Raw genomic sequence first — 24995 nt, 5'->3', positions numbered from 1 at the left:
AAGCTGCGGGAGGGGAGGGGCTGGCTCACCACAGTTGGTTGATTCAAGTGAGGCCTGGGGTCCTGCTCTCCTTCCAGCTTCCATCTCAGGATGGCTCTCAGCCCCCCACATTGAAGACCAAGAAGGTGAGGGGCAGACCAAGGGCCCTGCCTATGGAAGCTTCCTGTGATGGGCTGCAGGTAGCAGGGGCTTTAGAGGGCTGTGGCTGGGGCCACACCAGGCTCCCCCAACCTGAGCATCCTGGAAGGTGACAGCTCACGCTTGGCAGTGGCAACCCCCAGGCCAGCAGCCCCATCTGAGGACAGTTGTCTTCAGTGCCATTGGCTGTGGCAGCACAGATGGGGGGTGTGAAGACCTGAGGCCCTGCGACTGTGGCACCTACAGCCACTGGAGCCAGCTCTGCACGACTCAGACCTGGGTGGCAAGGACATAGCTTTGCAGGTGGGCAGCCACATCCCAGGGGGAGCCTGCAGGCCAGTGGCAGGGTGGGGGCAGGCAGAGCAGGGTCTCCCCACTGTTGCCGCTGGGCTCCTGCGGCTTGTGGAGAAAGATGGGTGGGCCCACACATATTGCTGCTCCCTGGATCTGAGCCTCAGTTTCCCTACCTGTGAAACGGGTACCCATGGCAGCTCAGAAGTGTCTGGCAGTGGGGCTGCTGGGGCACAGTCATGGGGGACCCGAGTCCCGCTCTCCATGTGCTCGCTTCCCTCAGTGGTCCCTGATGCCAGCAGAGCTTTCTCCCAAAAAGAGAAGGGCGTTGCTGTGAGTTCTTGTGTGGGGGGTGGGTCACAGAGCCTCTCCAAGTGCAGGGCAGGGTGAAGGGAGGCTGAGGGGTGGTTGAATGGCCCTGGGAAGAGCTCTCTTGGGCTCCTCGTGTCTGGGTGGCCTGGGGAGCATGCTTTTGGGCAGGCGGCTGGCAGGGCTGGTGGCTGAGCCACTGTGGCTCAGGATCCCCAGCCCAGGCTTGAATAGGGTAGGCAGGGAGAGGGGAGGGTGAGTGCACGGTGCAGGACAGTGTGTCTCCTGGACAGAAACAGCCCTGGTCACTCACGGCCATGGCATAGCCATGGCTACAGGAAAGTGCTGCTGTGTGTTGCAGCCCCTGGGGCTGGCTCCCAATGGATACCCAGCAGCATCTACCCCACTGTGCTGAGGGGAGTTGTGCCAGTGGGGTGCTGGCAGCAGTCCTGGGAACTGGGGGAAGAGCCTTGGCAAGCCCTTCCCTCCCCGGGCATCAGACATGGGGCTCCTGGATGCCTGGGCTCACATGACCAATTTCTCCCATGGAAGATGTTTGGGGTGTGCCCAGAAAATGGGGAGGGCCCTGTGGGGCAGGATTGTATTATTAAACCCAGAAAGTCTGGGATTCCATTTTTAGCACAAGGCAGGCAGCCCACGTGCCCCAGCCCAGTGGCCAGCCGGTGTGGGAGAGGGGAGTGGGGGCCAGAGGGAGTGAGGCTTCTGTTACTGCGGCCTCCACTGCAGCCAGCCAGGGTGGCCAGTGTGGACTGGACAGCGGGCACTGCACCAGGGGCACTGGCACTGACCTTGGGCCATGCACCTGATGCCTGTGAGAGTGATCTCTAGGAACCACTGCACAAGGGGGCAGATGAGGGGACCCTGACATAGGACAGCCGAGGGTTACGCCAACACGGGGGGGGAGCTGTGCCCAGGCTCCACTGGACTCCGCCGAGGACAGAGCACTGCGCTGACTCTAGGGTGCGGGGTCACTGAGGGTTAGCACAGTCTGGAGTTGGGAGAGGGCCATGCTGCAGCTGGGGCACATCCCACCTGCACCCCTCTGGATCTTGGAGATGGGACCCCTACCCACATGCTCCGCAGGTGGGTCCCATCCTGGGGGGTGCAGGAGGGAGCTCCATGTGCCCCTGCTGATCTGCCCATCTGAGCCTCAGGGGTCCTGGGCACTGAGAGCTGGGCTGGGCTCAGCGGGGGTATGCATTGACATTGGGGACAGAGAGGGGATGCTGAAGCGACTGCTGTCTGGGTGGGGCCTGCCTGATCCACCCAGCAGGTGCACCCAGCAGCCGGAGGTGCTTCTAGCAGAGTGAACGCCCTGCCCTTAGGGGTATGTGAGCTGAGGCTGGGGGCCTGGAGCTGCAGGGGGAGGAATTGGGGAGAGCAGAGGTCCCAAAGATGTCCCAAGGCTCCAAGACCCTGGTGAAGGAATGGAGGAGCCAGCACTGGTCGGCGAGAGGGGAGTGGGAGTTGGATGGCCTGGCTCTGGGCTGGACACACGGTTTGCAGCCACAGCTGAGCTGTGCTGTGGAGCCCAGTTCCCACCTGGGCACGTCCTGTCCTCTGAGGCTTCCGGGAGCCGGACGGCCACCGCGGTGCAGGCGCGCACCCAAGGGCTTTCAAGGCTCACTCTGTCGGAGAGGTCAGAGACCGAGTGTCGCTGCTGAAGGCTGTGGTGGACCGGGCTGGATCGCGGATTCTAGGTTAGATCGCAGATTTGGGATCGCGGGTTGGGGATTGGATCGGGGATTTGGGGGCTGGATAGGGTATTTGAGGATTGGATCGGGGATTTGGGGTTGGATCCTGGATTTGGGGCCGGGTCGGCGGTGGGGGGCAGTGAAAAGGTGACAGAGAGCAGCCCCCGCTCAGGAGCCGGTGGTTGGGGGTCTGAGAAGTCACCACCACCAAGAAGTTCTTCGGCTTCGGGAGCCGCGGGGGCCAGATGGCCCGGGCTCCATAGACCACGTCTACACGGTTCCGGGTACCGAATCCGGGACGCGGAACTGCGGAAAACCCACAGGGCGGCTGTCAAGGGCCGGAGGTGGAGCGCGGCCTGGAGCGCAGGAGCGGAGACGTGGACGCCCAGGACAAGCAGCACAGGTAGCTGGGGTCAGCCCAGGGTGAGAGGGGGGTCCCCAGGCCCGGCTTCCCCGCAACCCATGGGACGGGGCCTTGGAGGGGGCCAGGCACCCTCGGAGCCGTGGAGCCAAATCAAGCCTCAGCTGCTTTCCATCCCTCATGATTTCCTGGCTGGAGCAGTTGGTGGAGAATTTGAGTGATTTAACTCATAAAGTTAAGCATATACGATGTTGTTATTTTTAATGTACACGTTTAAAATATAGTGTTATATACGTTATAGGAGGTGCCTAATGAGATAAGTCATTCCGCTATCAAAAATACCGTGAGTTATTTTCAGTAGGCAAAAAGTTCTCATTAAACTGTCCGTTTTACATCTTTATCCACCTCTGTAGATAGGTTCTTTACTGAAGGTTCTTAGAAGCTTGGAAGTGGGAGGTGGGTTCTGTGTTCTTGAATGGGAACAAACATTTTTCTCAAAATGTGAGCTCTTTCTGTGTTTATCAATTTTACATAAACCGAATGAAAATATCAAGCTTTTAACATTTTTGCATGACACCTGTCTTTTACTATTGTGATGACATTTAAAAAAATTTCATAATGGAGTGAAAAAACACTTGCTCCTCTAGATATCAAAATGTGCTATTTCTACAATTGTTTACTAACAGCTGAAAAGACAGATAAAGGCATGGAACAGAATAGGAAACCCAGAAACACTGAAGTTATTTAAGATATAAGACCTGATGAGCAGGATGAATTATTAATGAAAAAATGCCTGCTGTTTGAAGAAAACTAATGAAATTTCATGTCACAAACATACAGATTGGAATACAGATTGAAATTTTTATATATGCAAATGAGAAAAGTACCAGAACAAAATACAAACACTTATTTTCCAGGTACATTTTATGTTGACAAAGGCCTTTCTAAGAATGACCTCACAAGCAGACATTTGAAGGTTTATTTAGCAAACTAAAAATTAAAACTGCCTGTATTTCAGAAAAAAATTAACAAAATAAAAGAATATACTTGAAAAATATTTACTATATCATATATATATTCAGATGAAAAGTATGCTTTCATTTTACAGGGAATTCATCATATATTGAGTCAGAGTCTCGCTTCTTTGCCCAGGCAGGAGTGCAATGGCACAATCTTGGCTCACTGCAACCTTCTCCTCCCAGGTTCAAGCAATTTTCCTGCGTCAGCCTCCCAAGTAGCTGGGATTACAGGCACATGCCAGCACACCCAGCTAATTTTTGTATTTTTAGTAGAGACGGAGTTTCACCATGTTGGCCAGGCTGGTCTGGAACCCCTGACTTAAAGTTGTCTGCCTGCCTCGGCCTCCCAAAGTGCTGTGATTACAGGTGTGAGCCACCGTGCCTGGTCTATATTCTTTATTATATATCATATATATATATTACTGATAAATATAACATGTTACAGATATAATGTGTTGTATGTGTCATTTATACACATTAGATGAAAAGTTGTATGTATATATACACATTAGATGAAAAATACATCTTCATTTTACAGGGAATTCTTTCAAATCAAATCATCAAAAACTCTAAAAGTGGGCAAAGTACTTTTTTCCAGATCTACAAGTTACTTATGTACATAGGAAAAAATCCTTCGCATTTCTGGTATAAGAACTTAAAAGAGGAATGAAACTGTTTTCTATCCACAACATTTGTGAGGATGTTTTATACTGCTGCTTAAAGTTTAAGTTGCTGATTACTTTTCAAATAGATAAAGCGCTACGTTTAAAAATGTATTCCCTTTACCCATGAGTTCCGTTATACTAAAATACCCCTAGGAAGTAGATACATGCACTTTATTATATAACCCACAGAATGGATCCTATAAATAAATTTCAGTTGCATCCATAAAATGGAATAATGTGTGACCGTTGAAGGTGACAATAGATACAGAAGTACGTTGATGTGCGAAGATGTATTTTGTTATAGCCAGTGAGGAAAAAAAATTAGTTTGATTATACATACACATAAACATACTGTGGTCTTATTTTAGCAAAAAATATGTAAAAATATGATAAAAATTTGTAATTTCTGAGCATTTGTATTTTAGGTAAAGTTTTTTTTTCCTTTTTCTTATCTGATTGCTGCAGTGAGCATGTACAAAACTTCTAGTATAGGTTTATTATTAATGGAATAATCTTTCAGAAGAGAAGAATATAAATCTTGCACAGAAAAAAATAATTCTCGCTTTCTATTTTTTATCATTATTGTGTGTGTTATTATCTTCTTTGAACTTTTAGCCTCTTCATAAGTGAAAATGGAAAGTTTTTATCTGTGTTTCCTGATTTTATTATGTATATATTTATTACGTACGTGTTTTTCTTATGTGTAGATTCATTCCATTTATGCAAACAATGATAGATTAATCGTTTCATTTTAATTGTATTCTTTAAAAATAAAAATAACACAAATAATTACTATTGCAAAAACATTGCTTTATAGGAGTTTATTTAAAAATACTGAACTCCGCAACTGTATTTATCCATTCTTTTATTCCATTTATTCATCAAACATAACCTGAGTACCTGTTATGTAGCAGACGTATTCTATCTCTTAGAACCCTTCCATCCTTAAAAACTGCATGTTTACCTCCCTGCCTGCACAAGCTGAGAGATTTAAAATGAGAATATCGGGACTTAATCTCATTGAAACTTTATCTCCCACCTTTCAAACAAAAGCATTTCTGAAGTTAGAAAATAGTAGAAGATAATCTTTAACTGCCCTTTCAAAAGTTTATCAGTCTTAAATACTAATATTAATCATTGGAAAGTCTTATTTGCATATATTCTGTAAATATAAGTATTGAATATAATGAGCCATGCGTATTCATTTGAATCATGAGTTTCCTTTGGCTTCAAGTTGTTTGAAAATCAAAGAATTAATTTGTTTAAAATATGTGTTATTGTTATTTCAGTGCTCTTTCCCCATAGTTCCCCTTTAAGAACTAAAATGTATTGAAGTGCCAGTTATTTGCCTAGAACTGCCTTAGACCTGCTGAGTATACCATATTCTACTTAATGTAAGGTCTCATGGATTGTGTGATGCCCCATAATTTTATATATCAATAAGATAATTTTTAAAATGCTACCAATTATAGTTGTAATAAATCATGAATCATAAATGGCATTCAAATATCAGAGGTGTTAAAATGTGAACTACTCGTTAAGTCATCCTACAAAGTAGGTAAATTGTATCATTTTACTTAATTAAAATCTTTTTGTTAAGTAGTAGTAATAGTAGTAATTATAATATCTGGCTGGGTGCAGTGGCTCACACCTATAATCCCAGAACTTCGGGAGGCTGAGGGGAGAGGATTGCTTGATGCCAGGAGTTTGAGACCAGCCTGGACAACAAAGTGAAATTCTTACTCTACAAAAATTTTTAAATAAATAGCTGGGCATGCTGGTGCACATCTGTAGTCCCAGCTACTCAGGAGGCTGGGGATGGAGGATCACTTGAGCCCAGGAGTTCCAGGCGACAGTGAGGTAGAATTACACCATTGCATTTCAGCCTGGGCAAAAGAGTGAGATCTTGTCTCAAAAAACAAAAATCTTACAATGATTACAATTATTGAGTTGTTGTAGGAACTATTCTAAATACTTTACATAGTTCCTCATTTAAGCATCACGGTGGTGTCCTTTGAGAAAGCTACTATTGTCATCTTTATTAATGAGGAAGTTGAGGCACAGAAAGGCTAAGCAATAGTTGGTAAGTGACAGGGTTTAAAGTAGGACTCGAGCCCTAGTTGAACTGAATCCAAAGACCGAGCTCGTTCTATTCAGATAGGCTGCTGTTTTCATTAAGGTAGTGAGCAATAAGAGCTAATAAGTATTGTACTTTCCTTTAAAAAAATTAATTATTTGTTTTGAAGGCAGAGGAAAAACATGCTATTCAATGTTTACAATTACATGAATGATTGTATGTTTTGAGATATTGCACTACAGTTTCCTAAAAAGTCCTCTTATTCTTGTAGAACTGCTCTACATTTGGCCTGTGCAAGTGGCCATGTGGAAGTGGTCACTCTCCTGGTGAACAGAAAATGCCAAATTGACATCTGTGACAAAGAAAAGAGTGTGCCTTTGATACAGGTATATAGTAGCCAACTCTTTCAGCATGACATGGATTTGATTTACACATATAGAATTAAAATAAATTGATCTCATTTAAATATAACGAATTGGTGAAACCTGTAGAATGTGTATTTTGAATTTCTTAGAGTTTACAATCTATTTCTTCATCTAACAGGCACAGGCTGTGCATTGCCAAGAAGAGGCTTCTGCCATTATTCTGCTGGAACGTGGCACCAATCCAAACCTTAAGGATGTCTACAGCAACACTGCTCTCCAGTATGCTGTGTATAGTGAGAGCACATCACTGGCAAAAAAACTGCTTTCCCATGATGCAAATACTGAAGCACTGGACAAGGTATAGATCAATCAACTTTCTTTTCAACATATTTGTTTTAACATTGACATAGGTAAGGGTCAATTGTTAATATTTGGAAGCTCAAGCATTCCCTGAATGCAAGTGCAAATTAAGTTATTTTGAAATAGCTTAATTGTCTAAGATTTTATTTTCAAAATTCATACTTTTAAAGAACCATTAAAGGGCACAGCTTTTTTAAATGTACTTTGGAAAATACTTGCGAATTTGTTAAAAGTAAAACCTTTTCAATTTTTTTTCTACACAGGGTTATTCCTTTTTTTCCTAATTAGTGTAAAACAACACAAGAAAGAAAATATGCCCTGGAAATAGGCTTTATCTTAAAACTCAAACAAGACTAAAGCAACTTAAAATAAATGGACATCTTGCTGCTGCTGACAATTGCCTAACAAACTGACGTATCATCTCTCAGTGGCAAGGCTTAAGAGGGAGAAATGGGAAGGGAAAAGGAGAGCAATAAGAAATATGCAGCTCAATTGGAAATTAGGTCATGAGGGAAAATGCCAAGAAGAGTTTTTTTTCTTAGTTTGTTGTTCTTCTAGGTTATGTGTTGAGACAAGGTGCTCTTTAGCTTTGGGTCTAATAATTTTTGGTTTGAAAATGAGAGTGAGTTGAAACTTGCCTATAGATTAATTTTAGGAGGACTCTGAGGAAACCAGATTGGCAGTGAATATGTGGTGACAAAGTGAGAAACACTTTAGCAGAAGGCAGAACAAATTAACTTGTGGGAAGTCGGGGTCCCCAAATAGAGGGACCGGCTGAAGCTGTGGCAGAAGAACATAAATTGTGAAGATTTCATGGACATTTATTAGTTCCCAAAATTAATACTTTTATAATTTAATACGCCTGTCTTTACTGCAGTCTCTGAACATAAATTGTGAAGATTTCATGGACATTTATCACTTCCCCAATCAACTCTTATAATTTCCTATGCCTGTCTTTAATCTCTTAATCCCGTCATCTTTGTCAGCTGAGGATATATGTCACCTCAGGACCCTGTGATGATTGTGTCAACTGTACAAATTGTAAAACATGCGTGTTTGAACAGTATGAAATCAGGGCACCCTGAAAAAGAACAGAATAACAGTGATTTTCAGGGAACAAGGAAAGATAACCATAAGGTCTGACTGCCTGTGGGGATGGGCAAAATAGATTCATATTTTTCTTCTCACAGAGAGCCTATAGATGGACGTGTGAGTAGGAGAAATATTGCTGAATTCTTTTCCCAGCAAGGAATATTAATAATTGATAATCCTGGGGAAGGAATGCATTCCCAGGGGTAGGCCTGTAGATGACCACTCTGGGAGTGTCTGTCTTATGCAGTTGAGATAAGGGATGAAATACGCCCTGTTCTCCTGCAGTGTCCTCAGGCTTACTAGGATTGGGAAATTCCAGCCTGGTGAACTCTAGTCAGACCAGTTGTCTGCTCTCCAACCCAGTTTCCTTTTAAGATGTTTATCAAGACAATGCATGCCCAGAGGGACATGGACCCTCATCAGTAATTCTAATTTCACCCTTGCCTTGTGATCCTGCTCTGCCCTTTTGCCTTGTGATCTTTTATTGCCCTTTGAAGCATGTGATCTCTGTGACCCACTCCCTATTCGTACACCCCTCCGCTTTTGAAATCCCCAATAAAAACTTGCTGGTTTTGCAGCTCGGGGTTGCCATCACAGTCCTACCAATATGTGATGACACCCCCGGAGGCCCAGGTGTAAAATTTCTCTCTTTGTACTCTTTCTGCTTATTTCTCAGACTGGCCAATACTTAGGGAAAATAGAAAAGAACCTACATTGAAATATTGGGGGCTGGTTCACCTGATGTTAACTGACTTATTACCCATCCTGGCAGAAACGGCCACTGAAATAAGAGTCTAATGACTCCTCTTAAATCTAGAATGACTTGGTGGGAAGGTGGGAGATAAGGAGCTTATGAATAGCAAAATCAAGTGGGATTTTGAGTTTACTTGTCCCTGTTCCACCCAAGAGGTTGGTGAGCGGGAGGGAGACAAGGTTTTGCAAAAAAAGATGGTGGACAGAAAGACCATGGAGAAAGAAAAGATGGTGAGGAAAAAGTTTTTGGGTAGATGGACGGGGGAAAAGAGGGTGACAAGCAGGTTAGGGGAAAGAAGACGGTGAGTGGGAAGTTGAGGGGGAGGCTTTGTAAAAAGACAGTGGGGAAACATTTGGGGGGTAGATGGAGGAAAAGAGGATGGTGAGCAGGAGTTGGGAGAAGGCTTTGCAAAAAGACAGTGGGGAAATGTTTTTGAATAGATGGAGAAGGGAAAGCGGGTGGCAAGGTGGGGAAGACATGGGGAAAACAGTTTTTGGGAAGATGGAGGGGGAAAAGAGGGTGGTGAGCAGCAGGAGTCGGGAGAAGGCTTTGGGAAAAGATGGGGGAAATGTTTTTGGGTAGATGGAGGAGCAAAAGAGGGTGATGAGAGCTGGAGAGGGAAAAAGAAGGTGGCCAGGGAGAGGGGGAAATGGCGGTGGGGAAAAACTTTTGGGTAGATGGATGGGGAAAAGGGTGGTGAGCGGGAGAGTAAAGAAGGCTTTGCAAAAAGATGGTGGGGAAAAAGTTTTGGGGTAGATGAAGAAAAAGGGTGATGACAAGGAGAGAGCTGAAGGCTGTCAGGAAAAGAAGGTGGGGAAATAATGGTGGGGGACAAAGGTTTTGGGTAGATCTTTTTCTAATTTTTAAATCAGGTTATATGTATTTTTGCTTTTGAGTAGTTTGTGTTCTTTATCCATTTTGTGTATTAACCCCTTGCCTGATGCATAGCTTGTAAATACTTTCTTCCGTTCTCTAGATTGTTTCTTCATTCTACTGATTGCTTCCTCTGCTTTGCAGAAGCTTTTAAGTTTAATGCAATTCCATTTGTCTATTTTTGCTTTTGTTGCTTGTGCTTTTGTTGTCTATTTAAAAATTCCTTGTCCTAATCAATTTCATGAAGCATTTATCTTATTTTTTATTTTCTGGTAGTCTCATAGTTTCAGGACCTACAATGAAGTTATCTTTATTTTGAGTTAATTTTTGTATATGGTAAGATAACGGTCTAGATTGATTCTTCTACATGTGGGTGTTGGGTTTTCCTAGCACAGTTTATTGAAGAGATTGTCCTTCCCGAATGTGTGTTCCTGGTGCCTTTGTTAAAAATGAGTTGACTGTAAATGTGTAAATTTACTGCTGAGTTCTCTATTCTGTTTTATTTGTCTGTCATTTGTCTATGTCTGTCTGTTGCTCCCTCACTCTTTTTTTTTTTTGCCAGCACCATGCTGTTTTGGTTACTATACATTTGTAGTATATTTTGAAATCAGGTAGTGTGATGCCTCCAGATTTTTTCTTTTTATTCAAGATTTTTTTGTCTATCTGAGGTATGTTGCATTTCCGTGTGAATTTTAGGTTTTTTCTTCTATTTCTGTGAAGAATGTCTTTTGTAATTTAACATGGGTTGCATTGATCCTGTAGATCACACTGGGTGATATAGATATTTTAACAATATTCTTCTAGTGCATGAACATGAGATATCTTTCCATTTACTTGTGTCTGCTTTACTATCTTTCATCTATGTTTTATGGTTTTCATTGTGGGATCTTTCACCTTTTTGGTTGTTTGTCCTTATGTATCATTTTTTATAATGAAATAGCTTTCTTGATTTCTTTCATAGGTGTTTCACTATTGGTGCATGGGTGTGCTACTCATTTTTGTACGTTGATATTGTATCTTGCAACTTTACTAAATTTATCTAGTAGGTTTTTTTGGTGGAATTTTTAGGGTTCTTTATATATGATCATATCAGCTGCAAACAGAGACAATTTGACTTCCTTTTTTTTTTCCAATTTGGATGCCTTTTATTGCATTTTCCTGTCTAATTGCTGTAGCTAGGACTTCCAGCACTATGATGAATGAAAGTGGTAAAAGTAACCACACTTGTTCCAGATCTTAGGAAGAGCTTTTTTAACTTTTCTGCATTGATCATGATGTTAGCTGTGGGTTTATCATATATGGCCTTTATTATGCTGAGATATGTTCCTTCTTGCACATTTTGTTGAGTTTTTATCATAAAGGTACGTTGAATTTTATTGTTTTCATCGTCTACTGAAATGATTATATGTTTTTTTTTTAAATGGAGTCTCACTTTGTTGCCCAGGCTGGAGTGCAGTGGTGCTCTCTCAGCTCCTCAGCTCATTGCAACCTCCACCCCCAACCCCAACCCCCTCAGGTTCAAGCAGTTCTCCTGCCTCAGCCTCCCAAGTAGCTGGGATTACACTGCCATCACGGTGGCCCTGCTTCTTTTTGTGTTTTTAGTGGAGGCAGGGTTTCACCATGTTGACTGGGCCGGTTTCAAGCTACTGACGTCTGGTGATCCATTTTCTTTCACCTCCCAAAGTGCTGGGATTACAGGCATGAGCCGCCATACCTGGCTCTTTCTTTTTTTTTTTTTTTGACAGCGTCTTGCTCTGTAACACTGGACGGAAATGGTAAAATCATAGCTCACTGAAGCGTCAAGTTCCTTGGGTCAAGTGATCCTCGCATCTCAGCCTTCTGAGTAGATAGAAAAGGTATCAGATATTTAGGAATCTAAAAAATATATGCGCAACCTCTATGAGAAATCTCTTAAACTTTGAGAGTTAATAAGATAGACTGTTAAAATGTTAATAGTTTGGGGAAACAATATTACGCCTTCTCTTTCTAAATTATACATTCAGTGCAATTCCAGTCAAAACCCTTGCTTTGTAAACTCAGCGTTTTGACTATAAAATGTGTGTGAAGTTCTTTCCTCCTTTATCTTCCTGAACATTTCAGCTCACAAGTATGGGGACAAAACGGAATCGTGTTGACCCAGAGTTAGGGATTGTGGCATGAATGAAATGCGAAGGGCCTAAGTGTCAGAGTGTCACCCTGCACAGTGCTGGAAGACAGTTGAGAGCATTTCTGCAAGGTAGACAAAAGAAATTGAGGTATCAAAGACTGAACAATATCGGGAGCCACCCACAGATGGATGAAAAATGGGTCTTCAGCATCTTAGGGGGGTAAGGATAAGTCGTCTGCCTAAGAGGGCAGCCTGGGACAGGGTGTTTGAGGAAGGATGGGGTGAAGATGGCATCCATTTGGAAGGAAAATTGGTGGAGGCAACCAATGAAAGGTGCAAGACTCCCAAGTGGGAGTGAGGAGTATACCTACGTAGGAGCAAGGACACAGGAGATTGGTTACACACAGGAGATGAAATGAATAAATACAGCAAGTCCTGGAATAATGTCATTTTGTTATTGATGACAAAAATATATATACTGGCCAAAGCCACTGTGTGTATGGAGTTTACACGTTTTCCCCATGTCTGCCTGGGTTTTCTCCAGATACTCTGGTTTCCTCCCACATCCCAAAACTGGGCACAGGTTAACTGACATGTCTAAATGGTCCCAGTCTGAGTGACTGTGGATGTGTGTGAGTGCACCGTACAATAGCATGTCCAGAGTTGGTTCCTACCTGGGGCCCTGAGCCACTAGATAGGTTCCAGTCATCTGCCACCCTGAACTGGAATAAGCATGTTGGACAAGGAACAAATAAGTGAGTGCAAATTACTGTAAAATAAAAATTTGTAAAGTCCATGATAATCACAGATGTTGCAATACACAACGATTTGGTACAAAAGTGCTTCATGAACCTGCCATATTTGTGATTGGTTCTGACTGCATGGAGGTAGGAGGTGATTCTTACAAAATGCACCTTGCCAGCATTTCTTGATTTAACCCACTACCACTACAATCGCCATCACTCACTGATTCACCAAAAATTGGATGAATGGTATCTATTACTCTTCCTTAAATGTATGCAGAGCTAGCATTCATTTTAATGTTTAATATTACAAGTGTTTTTGGTCTGTATTGACATGTTTGGTGATGTTTTTTGGCCAGAAATATGTCATAGGAACAGATCTTTTGTTTATATCAGTTAGCCTACAGTTAAAACTGGTTTCGTTTCACATCTTCCACTTATTTTCCAAGAAGACCTATTAAATCATGTTAAGTGAGGACTTACTATATACTAAGGATGAAGGGAGCCAGGTTGTGTCAGAAAAGGGAATTACAAATATAGTTGACCCTTGAACAACATGGTTTGAACTGCATGAGTCTACTTACAAGCAGCTTTTTATTTCAATAAATAGACTGAAATTTTTTTTGGAGATTTGTGACAATTTGAAACAGCTTATAGATGAGCTGCACAGCCTAGAGATAAACAAGTTAAGAAAAAGTTATGTCATGAATGCATAATATATATGTAGATACTCATGTATTTCATCATTACTACCATAAAATATATATAATCTATTATAAAAAACACGATTTATTAAAATTTACACATGGTATGTGGCACCGTTCACAGCCAAGAGAAAGGTAAACAAACATAAAGATGCAGCATTAAACCATAACTGCATAAAATTAACTATAGTGTACACTGTACTACTGGAATGATTTCATAGCCACCTGTGGTACTGCAGTGAGCAGAACTGTTGCAAGTATTTCCTTAAAATGCTTTGTGATGCTAATCATCTCCACATGAGCAGTTCATCCATCCAAGAAATTGTGTCTCACGGGAAAAAGTGATGATTTATGGTTCTTACATATTTTTCATTGTTTTTAATGCAATACTGTGGAGTCAAATAACACCACGGGACCCATACAGAGTGCCACCATTGATGCTGGAAGGCTCCCAAGAAGTAAAGAAGTCATGACATTGTATTAAAAAGTCTGAAATTGTCAAAATATAACATTTCTTGAAAGAAAAGTTTTTAAAAAATTAACAAATTATACACTATTGGAGAAAATAACCCATGAATCCGTATTGATACAAGTAAATGAATAAATTGAAGGTTTTATGAGGAAGAGATACTTACGTAGTCTCAAATTACCTCCCCACAAGATATTAATTAACAGGACAAATCAAAATTGTAGGACACATGGTAAGATGCAGTGAGACAATTACAGGATCACTTCTGTGATACACTTTACCAAAAATGTAAAATCTCTTTGTACCCCAGACCTCAGCATGATGCAATATACTCATGTAACAAAGCTGCACATGTACTCCCTGGAACTAAAAGTTGAATTTTTTAAAAAGTATAATTTAAATCTAATCACAATGAAACATCAGATAAACCCAATTGTTGAACATTCTACATTACTGGACTTTACTCTTTGAAAGATTCAAAGTCATAAGGTCAAGGGAAAACTGAGGAACTGCTCCAGACGAAGTCTAAGAGACAGAAGAACTAAATGCAATCCATGGGTCTGAATGCATTAAGTAATTTTTCTTAAAATTGTTGCATATTTTCGGCCAGGCGCGGTGGCTCACGCCTGTAATCCCAGCAGTTTGGGAGACCGAGGCGGGAGGATCACCTGAGGTCAGGAGTTTGAGACCAGCCTGACCAACATGGTGAAACTCTGTCTCTACTAAAAATACAAAATTAGCTGGGCATGGTGGCGCGTGCCTATAATCCCAGCTACTTCGGAGGTTGAGGCACGAGAATCACTTGAGCCCGGGAGGCAGACGTTGCAGTGAGCTGAGATCCGGCCATTGCACACCAGCCTGGTCAAAACGAGTGAAACTCCATCTCAAAAAAAAAAAAAATTGTTGCGTATTCTCATGATGCTTTTCAAACTTGATTTAGATGTAACTCATCAGCAGATCCTGAGTAGATCCTGCAGAAGAGGATAGATTCCATATAGAGGACTCAGATTCAAATTCAGCAGCACCTGGAAGGAAAATGAAAGAATGATGTTCTTTACCTAAAATATTTCACAGTTAGCTAAGTGTAAGTCAGTAAAAAAAAGTTGAGAAATTTATCTGTGTTAATAGGAAGGAAAAATATGTATGACCACAATACAAAATTAACTATTTAATATTGAATATAATCTGCCCGTAGGTGTGCTTTGAATTGACTATCACTGTGGTTAAGTACCAGAGCTTCTAGTTTTCTCACCCTTCATTCCTGTATTCAGCAACCATGTGACAATAAGCACTGGAATGACAAGATGATCAGTTCACTCCTCAAAAATCATATGCTACAACTTGAAAAAACAAACAGGCAATTTCCTTACAGAATCATAGATAACATGACAGGTATACAACACGACACTATTAGAACACACAGAAGGGACACCTATCCCAGTTTTGTGTCAATATTGCAATATTGCAGGCTTTTTGGTGGAGGCACTATATAGGTTCATATCTGAAAAACAAGGAAAAAGTATGACAGAGGGCAGAAGCAAATGCAAAGAGATGAGCAAGAGCACTGTGGAAATCTATGTAGTCTAGTTTGGCTGGATGCTAGAGCACAAGGGTAGAGTAGGGTATGTGGCAAAAGACAAGGCTGAATAACTTGACAAGAACCAAGTTGATGGAGATGTTTTCACTGCATGCCAAGCAACTTAGAGCATTTCCTGAGCACAAAAGTAAACCAATGACAAAGTAAATAATTGGAGATTTAGAATGTCATCTGTCAAATAACTGTTTTTGAACTGTAATTGCTTGGCTAAGTATTATCAGATGACTCTGGTCTTTTGGCCTTAAATTACTACTATGACTTTAAGAAGTTGACGACTTTGTTTCCTGAATTCAGTTTCAGCGTGCTGCCTGACAGTTCCACAGGGATGGCAGAAGTGAAGACTATGTAGAGCCAAAACAAAAGAGATACTTAGACTTTTTGAGACCTTTTTAAAGCTATGGAACATGATAAATTAATGAGGCAAAAGTATACTCTTCATTATGAGTATGTGTTTCTATCTTTCATTAAATGTGCATAAGAAAAAATACTTACTGTAGCATTTATGAACCAGACAATGGAGAGGAAAGCCATTTGCTATTTATAGTTTATTTCAGGAATCAAGCTAAATTTAGTTAATAAATTTTGGCAATATACCTTCTTCTATTCCTAGTTTTATTTTCTATCAACCCTTGCTGCATCTGAAATAAGCCAAATATTTATAATGTTTAAGTTACACAAGAGAAATTACCATGGAAATGATATATCACTTACAAAATGTCATCTCTCCTACTTGTAGAGACGAGACCTAACTTGAGGATTGCCTAAATAGAAAAATTAACTACATAAATAAAATAAAATTCCTACTTATTTTAAGTTTAGATAAAAGAGAATATATATGTGTAATGCTGTTGACATTAGTCTGATAAAAGTTACAATTAACCTTGGTCTACTGAATGTACATCTTTCAGAAGAGTGAGGTTTTCTTTTACTAGTTACAAAGGTTAAGCAAATCGAGTCATAGTTTGCAACAAATGCATTATTTTCTAATTCTTAGCAAAACTCTGCCCTTTATAAGAATTCAATCTGTGTTTTCTTTTCATTTTGGTAGATTTCTCCTTAAAATAAACTTTCCATTCTCCTCCTTTAGAAAATTAAAATTTTAGATACATTCCATGTTATTAACTTTTCAGGACAGAATCTTAAATATGTACCTGAAGAAAGTGGTACTGTCATAATATGTGAAAATTCTACTGGTAAAATATTAAATAATCATATTATTCTATCTGTATTACAACTAACATTTTTATTCATATGGAAAAAAAGATTTTGGAAATTTCACTTGAAAAAAATATATATTAGAACCAGTTTACAAACTTGGTTTATTTCATGACCTGTTAGAATTAGAAACAAAGAAACAATATATAGCTCTATATTTGTATATAGCTCTTTTAAGCTTTTCAGAAATTAGAACCAATTTTTGAAACATCTAGCTAACTATAGTTATCTACTTAATTATGAAATTGTGGGGATACTTCAAATTATATTGCAAGTGTCTCCCATCTAGTGCTTTATTTAAATCTTTGGTGCAAAAGGTATTCCCTCACTGAATGCCCAGAAAAGAATCTGAAATTGTTTACTAAACATAAGACTTTTTGGTGATAATGACAATATGATATACAATGCCTTTACAAATTTTTGACTAATAGCTTTCCCAGTATTTTGAGAGACAGTTTTCCATAATCTTTCTGTGATTATAACATTATAGACAGCCCTTATAAAATTAATGACATGACAATGGCATTACAAGAAAGGTTTTATAAAAGTAATAACTCGACCAGGCGTGGTGGCTCATGCCTGTAATCCCAGCACTTTGGGAGGCCAAGGCAGGCAGATCACGAGATCAGGAGATCGAGACCATCCTGGCTAACACGGTGAAATCCCCTCTCTACTAAAAATACAAAAAATTAGGGCATGGTGGCGGGCGCCTGTAGTCCGAGCTACTTGGGAGGCTGAGGCAGGAGAATGGCGTGAACCAGGGAGGCGGAGCTTGCAGTGAGCGGAGATGGCGCCACTGCACTCCAGCCTGGGCGACAGAGCGAGACTCGGTCTCAAAAAAAAAAAAAAAAAGTGATAACTCAATACCAGATAAAGGGAGAAGCCTTTATTGAAAGAATGTTATATTATCATTAATGAACACTATGTAAAATGTACATTTTTACATGATTTGTATGTAATATACATATATGTATATGTATTTTATATGTATACATATGAAACGTATATATGTGCACATAAAATATGAAATATGTATATATGCACATAAAATATGAAATATGTATATATACACATATAAAATATATACACATATAAAATGTGTGTATATATATAATTCCTTCATGTAGCTTTTTACAAATAAAAGTTTTATTCTAAAAAAATTTTCAGTTATGAAAGTCATTTAGTCAAACATTTAAATTTTACGTACAAGGTAACACAGTCTCAGAGAGATTATAGCTTGCCTATGGTCATTAAGCCCATTAGCTCCAACCCAAGAAAGGGCTTTAAGTTTTCTTACTGAACTTGAAGTTTATGCCAGCTACTTCCTGCATATTCAGGAAAAATGTATAGATTTTTAAATATAACTCAGGGAAAATGCATATGTAAAACTGTCATGTAACTCAATCACGTTTGGGTAAGAGACATAAAAGGTAGTTCTCTAGCTAAGTTATGATTTCTGAAGTTATGAATAAAAATTAACAAACAACTGTTAATACATCTTTGTTAGTTGCAGTCACTACTCAATTTATTTTGTAAAGAACAAAAATATTTTACAGAAAAGGGAACTTGAAGGAGGAAAACTTCAGTTGAACCAGGCAAGCTGAATTAGAGAAATTCAGCTGTTTCTTTAGCAGAACTATATATTTATCCAAATAAGAGTTGGTTTACTAAAATCAATCAACAAAAGAATTATCCACATTGTGGGTTATTCACAGCAAAATTGAAAATGTAAGACACATTTCTCTTTACCATCTAGTATACTTCTGTCCAACCTTTTATCGATAGTTGGTACATACAACCTGTTATCGATAGTTGGTACATAGAAATTAAGACATTGGCTTAATTTCTGTCATAATTTAAATCCACACAGAAATGATATGAGAATCTTCATTTCCCTGGCCTTAAGTTTCCAAATGAGAACTTACACTCTGTCTATCTTTCTTTGGAAGGGAGGGAAGATTTACCTAATGGGTGAATTTGTGTGAAGTACATTGCATGTGCTTGCTTGGCTCTGTGTTACTTTGAAAATATGTGTCTGCCGGCCAGGCACGGTGGCTCACGCCTGTAATCCCAGCACTTTGGGAGGCCAAGGTGGGCGGATCACGAGGTCAGGAGATCGAGACCATCCTGGCTAACACAGTGAAACACTGCCTCTACTAAAAATACAAAAAAAAAAAAAAAAAAAAATTAGTCGGGCGTGGTGGCGGGAGCCTGTAGTCCCAGCTACTCGGGAGGCTGAGGCAGGAGAATGGCGTGAACCCGGGAGGCTGAGCTTGCAGTGAGCCGAGATCGCACCACTGCACTCCAACCAGCCTGGGCAACAGAGCGAGACTCCGTCTCAGAAAAAAAAAAAAAATATGTGTCTGCCCACAGTGATACGAATTCAGGTCTGCTGCTCTGCAGTAAGCTGCCTGCTCCTGAGATAGGTGTTAAGCATCTGTTTTCTCCACTTACCACTGTGTGGGTAGGTGCCTAATCTGGGAATTAAACTAATCTGAAGTATTCAGAAGCCCACTCTGGCTGCTCATCTGAGCCATATCATCCTATTAGTCATTACATGTGAGTAATAAAGCAGCTATGTCTGACTCCATATGTCTGACTCCTGTGTTCTGATCTCAAAAGGGAAAGAGGAGCATTATTTATTGCCTCCCCTCCAAATAGCCCCAACAAGAAAGGTGACTACACAACACTTATTGAAATGTTTTCTTCTTCCTTGACTTTGTAATCTTACTGTACATTCTTCAACACAACCCTCACTTTAAACAGGTGAAGAGTTGGAAGTTTTTAGACAAAAGTTATATAGTGAAATCAATAAAAATAGCAAAGCCAAACAAATACAAAGTTCACTCATTCAACAAGAACTTAATGATAGGCTGATGTTAAATTAGTCTTGTGATTAGAGGTTGGAAAATATTGCTGCATTCACTTTTTCAGACCATTTCAATAAATACACAGCACACACACATAGTTCCATAATTAATATGCCTTCGGTAGGTATTGATGTTTCAAAATTAAAATTTGATATCATTCTCTATTTTAAGGAGCACTCATATGTTACAAAAAATAAGTATGTTCTCAAATGCAGTAAAATCAAATGTGTGCCCATTTAAACCACTGCAATTCAATGACAAATTGTAAACAGGTTCATGTATGAAGGAAAGTACACTTGTTAGTTTCTAAGGATGAAACACATGTATTTTGTCACAAAGAAAATAACTGGGGAATCATCCGTTGATGGAGGAGCTGAAGGACTAAGTATAGAGTCACACATATATTTAAAGACCTAGTTAAAAAAAAAAAAAAACTAAGAGAAAAGTAATTAGAAGAATTCGAGAGGGTACCTGAAACCTTCCAAGTATAAAATGACTACTGGGCATTTGGCTAAGTGGATAAAGGGAAAATAGGAAGAATTATGTAGAGCCTAAAAATGAAATAATAAAGAAGTTTATCAAACTGTCTTTGCTCTCTGAGTAATTAGCGTAAGTATTATGATTGATTGATTGAGTTAAAATTCAGAGTAGACAAGCATTGCCTTAGTAATGCAAAAAGGACTATTTTATTTGGGAAAATAATGCAACTCAACATTCTGAGGAGACACAATGTTCGATCATGTAAAAACAAAATCTTAGAAACATTGTTTTAACTTTGATGTGTCTGTAAAATCCCATTTAGAAAAAGAATTGCTAAACTAAATGAACATTTGAGAAGTAGAAAAATTCCTTAAATTAATAATTAGAAATCTTTTGAAACTGTCAGTAATCACCAAAAGTTTAAAACCAATCAATGTAAAAATGAGTCTTCCTGTATCAAGCATTTTTAAAAAGCATTTACCCAGTGACTACTGTGTGCCATGCGCTGTGTTAGGCACACAAATACTAAACAGCTTCTGAACGTTAAAAAAGTTGAACCATCCACAGGCAGCAAGTGGTCAAAAGAACTAAAATTAAAATAAACTTTAGATAAATTTTTTATTTTATAAAATTGGAATAATTTTTTAAGATTTAAGTTATTAGAAAATATTCTGATATGCAGAAGAATCCAAGTGATGGATCTGTTCAGGCTAATGTTGATTTTTGTATTTTATAATAATACTGAGTAAAGAACCAATGAAACTCTGACATTACTTCTGATATATACAACAAACCATCTCAGAATTAAACTAGAATAAAAATTGAAAGCAAAAATTAGCAAAACACATGTAATAAGCTATTATTAATATAATAATGTTAAGTGCAAGGCTAAACTTCATGTAATGGGGAGAGATACAAGAAATGCTAAGTTACAAACATATAAAAACTTGCTTCAACAACCAGTACAACTGAAATCACATACTAGAAAAATATTATAATCATTTTCCTTAAAGTTAAAAAATGCTGCATAAGGTAGAGTTTCACAGTAGGAATGGTCCAAAATTTTAAAACCTTGCAAATAAATGAGATGGATAAACAAATTCAGTATTAATGCTATTTTTAACGTTTTTTGTAGAATTTGATTTTTAAATTTTAACAGTTTGCTTTCTAGAATCATAGCAAAAAGGTCTAAACATCATCTTGTTTTGTAATGACTCTCTAAAAACCCACCCTTTTCTATTATGTTAGATAGTATGTTATCACCTCTCACAGTCTTATTTGATGTTTTCCTAACGAAAATAATTAAATTCCTAGCAACCCCAAAAGTCACCTACCTTCTGTAACTCTAAGAATTTTGTTAGCAACAACTATATAAGAAATCTTTGAAGGCATTCTGCAGGGATTATAGAGACGTATCTTTGTATCTTGATAGAATTGTGCATTTTAATGTCTTTTATTAAGTCTAACATGATTTGGAAAACTAATGCCCCACAAGGAAACCATTGTGGTTTACATTACCACAATGGTACTTGGAACTAATACATTAAGTTTTAAATAAACTTTTTGAACTTACCTATAAATGCTAAAAATAAACACCTCTTTCTCTCAAAAAACTTAAAATATTTCCTCAAAAACCTTCCTTTGCATGGCCCCTGCATTTGCATATTTTTTTCTTCTTTTTGAGATGGAGTCTCGCTTTGTCACCCAGGCTGGAGTCCGGTAGCATGATCTCAGCTCACTGCAACCTCCGCCTCCCGGGTTCAAGTAATTTTCCTGCCTCAGCCTCCTGAATAGCTGGGATTACAGGCACGTGCCACCACATCCAGCTAATTTTTGTATTTTAGTAGAGACGGGGTTTCAGCATGTTGGCCAGGCTGGTCTCGAACTCCTGACCTCAGGTGACTCACCTGCTTTGGCCTCCCCAAGTGCTGGGAAGGCATGAGCTACCACACCTGGCTTTGCATTTACACATTTTTCATCATCATCTTGTAAAACGATACATTTTCTGATTTTTCTGGTAAGAACTAATGAGAACATTTTATATTTGCAACATGCTTAACAATTTACAGAAGTATTTACCATTTATTTTCTTTTTGTATCCAGTAGTACAATTTTAGGACTCTGAAGCACTTAGACCCAAATGAGATCATCTCATTTTTTTCAGAAAAATAAAACTAAGCTAACAAAATAAAATATCAGCTAGCTAGGATCTTATAATTTTGGTATTGAAGCAGTCATTTAATGTGTACTCTTTTAAGCAATTTAGTTAGGGACGTTCTTCAGGAAACCTTAGATTTTCTCTTCTATGATTTGTTAGCACATGAAGCCAGACAAGGAAACCAGGTTGAGGTCTCACTTAACACAGGCATGCACTACTTTTCTCTGCATCAAGGAGATTATGAAATCGCCATCAAAACTGTAAGCCAATGTGCATTGATGGAAATGGACATTTTAATAACAGTGATACATGAAGAAAACTACTTGCTATTTATTTTTGTTCAAATGTTTTATGGTTTTTGTAGATTTTTTTAGACAGGGTCTCTCTGTGTTGCTCAGGCTGGAGTGCAGTAGCTATTCACGGGTGAGGTTATGTCACACTACAGCCTTGAACTCTTGGGCTCAAGTGATCTTGCCTCCCCAGCCTCCCAAGTAGCTGGGCTACAGATGCACACCACTGCACCCAGTTTTTAGAATTGTCCTGCCGGGTGTAGTGGCCCACACCTGTAATCTGAGCTCTTTGGGAGACTGAGGCACTGGATAACTTGAGCCCAGGAGTTCAGGACCAGCCTGGGCAACATAGTGAAACCCAAAATACAAAAATACAAAAAATGAACTAGGCATGGTGGCACACACCTGTAGTCCCAGCTACTTGGCAGGCTGAGGTGGGAAGATCACCTGAGCCCAGGAAGTCCAGGCTGTAGTGAGCTGTGATTATGCCACTGCACTCCAGGCTGGGTGACAGAGTAAGACCCTGTATCCAGAAATAAATAAATAAATTTCCCTCTAGTCAAAAAATGACCAAACATTAGACAAATATCTTAAACTGGGTCAAGCATAGTTGAACTATATTTCTTTTACTTACCAACTCTACAATTAGTGTAGTTTGTTGTTGTTAGATTCATCTTGAGATCCCCAGAAATTGATTCTTAATATGAGTGAAATCACATGACTGGACTGGAAGGTTCCTGGTACATCTCCGGGGGAGATGGGGACACTGTGTGGCTTTATGGAATTCTGGGTAGAAATAATGTAATTGATTGTTTGGTTGTAATTGCTATTTAAAGACTCTTGATAACTTGGCCGTCTTAGTCATCAATCTTTCAAGTGATGGCAACATATAAAGACATAAGGGAACTTATTTTTAAAATTCAAATCATTGTGTGATTTAACTATTTAAAAACTGTTGAGTAATTGGCTAGCAATAGATATATTTTACAAAAATTGAAACTAAAATGCTGTAGGTGACAATCACAATTAAGGATGTACTGTTAGGTAAGGAAATGACAAAATTTTAACTTAAAAAATCTATTTAGTGCTATATGTTTACTTAATTCATAAAAGTATTTATTTTGGATTCCTTTAAATAATAGACATCCGTATGTGGTTAAATGTTTGGATGTCAATCATTCACTTACGATTAGGGGTGGAAAACTGAAGCTGGCACTGGAAAACAAAAATATTATGAACCAAAGTAAAATCAATTAGAAAGCCAAAGCATCTCAAAGTCTGTCTTTAGTTATCAAACAATAATATTCCATTTCTAAAATTTAACTTTAATGCAGCTTTTAAAGAAATTGAAAATGTGTCAGTTACAATAAATGTTACATTTACTGAATAAAGTTAACAAATGTTTATCTCTTGAAAATGAGAGCTCCAGGGACTGAAAAAAACTATAAAACTTTTATTTCCTTTCTTTATCAATACAAATTATTATAACTTTTACTTACCACACCTAGGTCAATGAAACAACTCAGTATTTCACCAAATTAAAAACAAGAATTATATCATAAAGATGAAATGCAAAGGAAAAAGGTAATATAACTAACCTTGAATCAGTAGTTCTTCACGCCATTTTTTGAAGTCAGTAGGCTTGAGGTAGGGATGACTAAGTTTTCCCTTGGAGTGATTTTTCTCTTAAGACCTAACCTATTATTAAGATTTCTAGGTCTGGCGTGGTGGCTCACACCTGTAATCCCAGCACTTTTGGGAAGCTGAGGTGGGTGGATTGCTTGAGCTCAGGAGTTCAAGACCAGTCTGGGCATCATGGTGAAACCCTGTCCCTACCAAACATAGAAAAACTAGCTGAGCATGTTGGCACACACCTGTGGTTCCCACAACTCAGGAGGCTGAAGTAGGAGAATCTCTGGAGCCTGGGAAGTCAAGGCTGCAGTGAGCCGAGATTGAGCCACTACACTCCAGCCTGGGTGACACAGCGAGACCGTTTCTAAAACAAAAACAGAAACAAAAATCCTTGAGTGTCCAACACAAGATGACTGTAGGACTAACCCAGTAGGATGAGTCTGAAAAAAGCTCTGGTCCACTCTTTCTCTACCTTCTCTACCAGATGTCTGGTACTGGCCTCTGCTTGCCTCTCATGAGTTCTGTGAAGATTGCAAAAGATAAGTGTAAATAAAATGTTTTATTAAATAGTGTTTTAACACCAAAAATATGTCAGAGCTTGTCTACTGTATGCGATTGTAGTTTTAAAATTGTTCTAAAGAAATGCACAACGTGCAGGTTTGTTGCATATGTATACATGTGCCATGTTGGTGTGCTGCCCCCATTAACTCA

The 24995-nt window shown here is 39.4% G+C and overlaps 1 pseudogene; it reads left to right on the top strand.

The window, feature by feature from the left end:
* The first annotated feature begins 2154 nt into the window (after window positions 1–2154).
* The window catches only part of LOC745201 (putative ankyrin repeat domain-containing protein 20A5), a 37262-nt pseudogene continuing 14421 nt past the window's right edge, over window positions 2155–24995 (top strand).

The sequence above is a fragment of the Pan troglodytes genome, chromosome 14 (genome assembly GCF_028858775.2).
Source record: "Pan troglodytes isolate AG18354 chromosome 14, NHGRI_mPanTro3-v2.0_pri, whole genome shotgun sequence".
Classification (NCBI taxonomy): Eukaryota; Metazoa; Chordata; class Mammalia; order Primates; family Hominidae; genus Pan; species Pan troglodytes.
This window is presented reverse-complemented; position numbering and strand designations above follow the sequence as displayed.